We start from the raw sequence: 6,000 nt of genomic DNA, 5'->3' as shown, positions 1-6,000 counted from the left end.
GTGTCCTACAGTAGGGGCCACAGTGTGTTTTCAATGGGGAATGTCCGGCGTGACAACTACTTGGATGTCAAATGAGACTGACGCAAATTTGCGCATAGATGCCGCGCTCTACGTTCATATTAATTTTTTCATGTCGACATTTAAGTGAATAATCTTATATGTATTTTTCATTTCAATATCTATTTTAGAATGTTTATAGGGATGACACTAGACCTTTAAAGTGCCACTGACATCCCTATATATATTTTAAAATAGATGTGAAAACTCCATATAATATTCACTTCAGTGTCTATACGGGGGGGGGGGCAGAGAGCATGCCATTCAAAGTTGCGGAAGTCTCATTCGACATCCCAGTGGCAGCCATATTGCCTGCAACGTCATTTACAGATGTCACACTGCGAGAGTCACCATTGAGAAGACGCTGTGCCACCTGAACAACAGAGATTTTCCGATTTTTCCGATGCCCCTTTTGACAGGGACGCTCTTTCCGCAGAAGAGAACATCTCAGAATCGAGTGAAATGACTGGGGCCATATTACCCTATTGGTTCGAGCCATATTTAGATGATATGCGAAACACTTCTAACAACAGACTGCTCGACAGATGGACGAGGAACCCGATGAAATATTTAAAATGACAGGCATATAATTGTTGGATTTCCTAACTCTTTTACAAGTCTTGTGTATGTAGCATACTCAGGAAGACCCATGCCAGTCGAAATAATGGGATGCCCAAACATCGGTGGCCAGTGAAAAAGGGGAGCTTCTTTCTCCATCCCGCACACGGCTAAACCACCGCCAGCCCTATCCATCTCCGCGTCAGGGATAACATCGCGGTCACCGGCAAGCGACAACGAATCATATGTTCCTCGCACCCCAATCCCCAGCCATGCTGTTTGTGCTGTACACAGATGTGAGGAATGTTATTTTGTTATTGTATAACGAGACACTCGTAGTGTAATTTTTGTCTCAAGTGGGCAAATTATAAGTGCTGTACTGTTGATTAAACATTCTGTTACCCACACGCCAGCTCCAGCAAGATTCTCTGAGTGATGAAATACGCAGTCCTCCCCTTTATGAAGCCCCGAGGGGTTAAAAAAAAATCCTTCAGTCTTGACAGTCTCTGCATCAGTCTCTGTGGGTGGCCAGGGTCTGGCACATCGTCATGACCAGGTGGCTCCAGCGGCTGAACTGCCACAACAGGTATATGATCTGGAAAACCCACAACCCATTTCGGGCTCACTGGTACTCCGGACTCCAACTCAAAAAGCTGAACCTCTCTACCCCTGTACGGTGCCAATCGGTCTTGATGCCCCTAGGGGTATCTTCCACCCTATCTACGACCTTCCCTACTAGCTCAAACACTCTACAGGGTCCATCCCAGTTATTGTCCAATTTGGGGTAACGTCCCTTCTTCCGCTTGGGTGAGTGCACCCAAAAAAGCTCCCCTTACTTGAAGCCTTGCCCCTTGCTCCGCACATCATAGTTTCTCTTTTGTCTCATACCAGCTTTCGCTAATTGGAAACACAAACACATGTGCAGCCTCAAGTCAATCCTGTAGTTTCCAAAAGTACTCCCTGTCACAACCCATCGATACAGAGGGAGGACCCAAATGCAGGACTCGGGAGACACAGAAGTAATTTGGGAAAAACATTTATTGTTCCAAGGTAGGGGATCAGGCAGGCAGTCAGGTGCAGCAACGGTAGTCAGGGCGTCAGGCATAGAGAGCAGGCCCGTGGGCAGGCAGGAGTCGGTACACGGGACATCGATCAAAGAAGGCAGGAGTGTCAAAAGAGTCAGGCTTACGGGGTCGGTTGGAGAACAGGCGGAGGTCGGTACACAGAGGTTCACGATCAGAGATACGGGAGTGCAGGAATGGGGCATGAGTTGCAACGATCTGGCGAAGCCAGACCCACTGGGTTCCATATATACAGGAGTCAATCAGCCAACATGAGGCGCAAGTGTGCGCCTCCTAATCAGTGAGGCTGTGTGGGAACCATGCAGGCACGGGGAGAACGTTCAAACTCCACTTTTTTTCCTTTCGGCTTGTCCTATTAGGGGTCGCCACAGTGTGTCATCTTTTTCCATCTAAGCCTATCTCGTGTATCTTCCTCTCGAACACCCACTGTCCTCATGTCCTCCCTCACAACATCCATCAACCTTTTCTTTGTTCTTCCCCTTGCTCTTTTGCCTGGCAGCTCCATCCTCAGCACCCTTCTAACAATATACTCACTCTCTCGCCTCTGCACATGTCCAAACCATCGAAGTCTGCTCTCTCTAACCTTGTCTCCAAAACATCCAACTTTGGCTGTCCCTCTAATGAACTAATTTCTAATCCTATCCAACTTGCTCACTCCGAGAGAAAACCTCAATATCTTCATTTCTGCTACCTTCAGTTCTGCTTCCTGTTGTTTCTTCAGTGCCACCATCTCTAAACCGTACATCGTGGCCGGCCTCACCACTACTTTATAAACTTTGCCCTTCATCCTAGCGGAGACTCTTCTGTTGTATAGAACACCAGACACCTTTTGCCAACTGTTCCACCCCGCTTGGACCTGTTTCTTCACTTCTTTACCACACTCTCCATTGCTCTGTATTGTTGAACCCAAGTATTTGAAGTCATCCACCCTTGCTATCTCTTTTCCCTGGAGTTCACTCTTCCTCCTCCGCCCCTCACATTCATGCGCATATATTCTGTTTTACTTCAGCTAATCTTCGTTCCTCTCCTTTCCAGTGTGTGCCTTCATCTTTTGAAATGTTCCTCCGCCTGCTCCCTGCTTTCACTGCAGACCACAATATCATCTGCGAACATAATAGCCCATGGGGATTCCAGTCTAACCTCATCTGTCAGTCTATCCATTACTACCACAATCAGGAAGGGGCTCAGCGCGGAACCTTGACGCAGTCCCTCCTCCACCATAAATTCTTCTGTCACACCTATGGCACATCTCACCACTGTTCTGCTGCACTGATACCTCTACAGTACTCTTTTAACATATTTCTCCGCCACACCAGACTTGCGCATGCAGTATCACAGTTCCTCTCTTGGTACTCTGTCATAGGCTTTCTCTAGGTCTACAAAGAGACAATGCAGCTCCTTCTGACCTTCTTTGTTCTTTTCCACAAGCATCCTCAAGGCAAATAATGCATCTGTGGTACTCTTTCTAGGCATGAAACCATACTGTTGCTCGCAGATACTTACTTCTGTCCTGAGTCTAGCCTTCACTACTCTTTCCCATGACATTGTGTGGCTCATCATCTTTATTCCTCTAAAGTTTCCACAACTCTGACCATCACCTTTGTTCTTAAAAATGGGGACAAGCAAACTTTTCCACCATTCTTGAGAGATGCAGAACCTGAGTGGCCATTATAGGAAAAACCTATTCCATCCACACCTTACACCTGTCATAACAGCTAACAGCAGAGTGCGGCTGCATAATAAATGGATCCCGTTGCTGAGAACGACTCTGGGACACAGGAGCAGCATCCATGGCCTTATTTAAGGGAATTTTTTGAGTTCGTTGCCACTAAAAACAATTCCTGCCAGATGCGTTCCCTCTTCTGCAAATCAAACCTCCAGGAAGTGTTAGCGTTCTGTAGGAATAATTGTGATCATAATTGTCATACATCTGCTTCCAATAAAGAAATGCTTTGCTCTGCTCTAAATAATGTGGTAGCCTCCTAGCAGGAGATAGCAAGAACAAAAACATCTAATCATTAGAACTGTTAGAACTGCTGCCTGTTAAAGAAATGATGACCACACATGTATTCAGCAATCTTCCACACATTCACACGCACATGAACGAACATGTACCCCTTGCTTCAAACTGTTTTGCTGGTCGTCTCCTTTTTGTAACATCTATGAAAATCAGAGGCGTCTTAAAACTAAATAAATAGAAGTGCTGAGAAGAGGATAATCAGAGAGTGCAGTGGTGAATTGTACGAGACAGTTCCTCTCCTCTCTCCTCGCAAAACTTGAACTGGTGTCTTTGCTTCCTTTTTTGTCCTGTTTAATGAATGTCTGATTGGTGAACCTGACATTTACTTGGTCCTTCGAGCCGGATCTCAAGATACCTGAGGTTTCCAGGGGCTGAGTTGACATCTAGGCAAAGACTGTGGCCACGGCACTTGAGACCCTTTCCGGGACTGGGCCTCGACTTTGCATCTGGAGGCTGAGGGTTGATGAGAAGCCGAAGGAAGTAAAGGTATCTCTGGTGAGTAGGAAAGTCCCACACTCATGTGGAATGAGTGAATGCGCGTCTGGGTGACTGCGGCAGAACCAAACCTCGAGAATACTAGTCCCTATCGAGTAGACTAATTAGTCTATAAAACTGAGAAAAGGCAAGGTGTCCTGTATGTGAGCTCCGTGAAACGTATGCATGTGAAAAAGTATGAGTGGAGGTTCGCTACCTCATTTGAACAGGAAATTGAGTGACAAATGTTTTGAGGATGCAGAGGTAAGAATTCTCTGCCACTTGTGGTTGAAGCTTGAGAATTACCTCAAACGGAACGTAATTGTCACCCTGTTCAGGGGGAAGTCAGTATAGTCACCCTAGGTGAATCACTGACTCCAACAGGGGAAAAACAAATAGCAAAATAGTTGATAAATAGCAAAATAGTTGAAACAGAACATCTGAAAAAAAAATAATAATGATGTGTAAGGACTAGAAGTTTGTAGAAAGCAAATGTCCTACTAAAATAAAACATCTAAATTTGTGGATAATACAATATGACTTTGCTAGCCAGCTCAACCTACACACAAAAAATATATATAGTTAACATGCAGGATAAATAGAGAAACACACACAGAAAAAAAACCCAAAACAAAAAACAACTGGACTCAAGATGATGTGAAAACGGCCATTAAAGTATCACATCTCATAAAGTTGATGTAACATAATTCGTCCAGGGAACGGAAGACTTGAGAAAATCTTACCACTTGAATGGTGTGGAAGTACAACAAATTTGGATGACAGCAAAGTACTTTCTCACAGCAGCAGGGAGTTTAAGGGTTAATATCGCGCACTTCTGCTAGATTTAGAAAAAAAGCTAATTTTTCTGCCATCGGAAGAGCAAAATAAAACAACAATGAACCATTTGAAGAATATAGAATTGGAATGACTGCATGTTTTAAAGCAAACAGTGGCATTCCTGAAGATCACACTCCAGGGAGTGTGTATCAAGGGCAATTAAAAAATTCTCTTCACGTGAATTCAAATAATCCTATAAATTGATTGAAAAACATTGGGCTGACAAACCAACTGGCAGCCTGTAACAATAGGTTAACCAAGCACTACATGCAGAAAGAGTGCTACAAAATAAGAAAAAGATAATTGACACCTTTCTGACAGAGAAAGGAGAAATTTATGGAGCTTTATGCGAAACATTTAATAATTGTGGCCGCAGATGAGGAAGAGAGCAGCCATCTCCCCATCAAAAATGTCACAACTAATGCTCCCAAATTGTAACTTTTTAATTTGTCCCATACGTTTGTTGGGAAGAGATGGCTTGCTGAAACTGGGACTGTGCTTAATTCCCTCTCTGACAGGAAATATAGAAGTAAAAATAAAAAAAGGACTTACTGGGAAGACAGTTAAATATCTTACAAAATAGGAATCCAGCACTCTAATATTACACCATAGATATTCCAAACAAACCTCCCACAAGAACAGGAGATTTCTTTCTAAAAACGGCTCGAGACATGATTGAACAACCACAAAATGACGTAGGAAGTGACTCATTGCATGTGACTATGTAGTGGAAGATACTGTAAACTTATAACAGCTCACACCAGACAAAATCATGATTGATAATCTGTACTCAGATGGTACATCAGTCGTAGTGGCAAGAACAAGACTGACTGACAAACTAAATGCACTACACAAGGAATGGACACCACCACACGTCATTACAACGGGAGTGGAAGAGTTTGGGACAATTTGTTTTGGTAGTACGAAATTTTCCTGATTGGACAGAAAAAGAACCACATTTGGATTGGGACG

This window comes from Syngnathoides biaculeatus, chromosome 10 (assembly GCF_019802595.1).
Source record: "Syngnathoides biaculeatus isolate LvHL_M chromosome 10, ASM1980259v1, whole genome shotgun sequence".
In the NCBI taxonomy this organism is placed as follows: Eukaryota; Metazoa; Chordata; class Actinopteri; order Syngnathiformes; family Syngnathidae; genus Syngnathoides; species Syngnathoides biaculeatus.
This window is presented reverse-complemented; position numbering follows the sequence as displayed.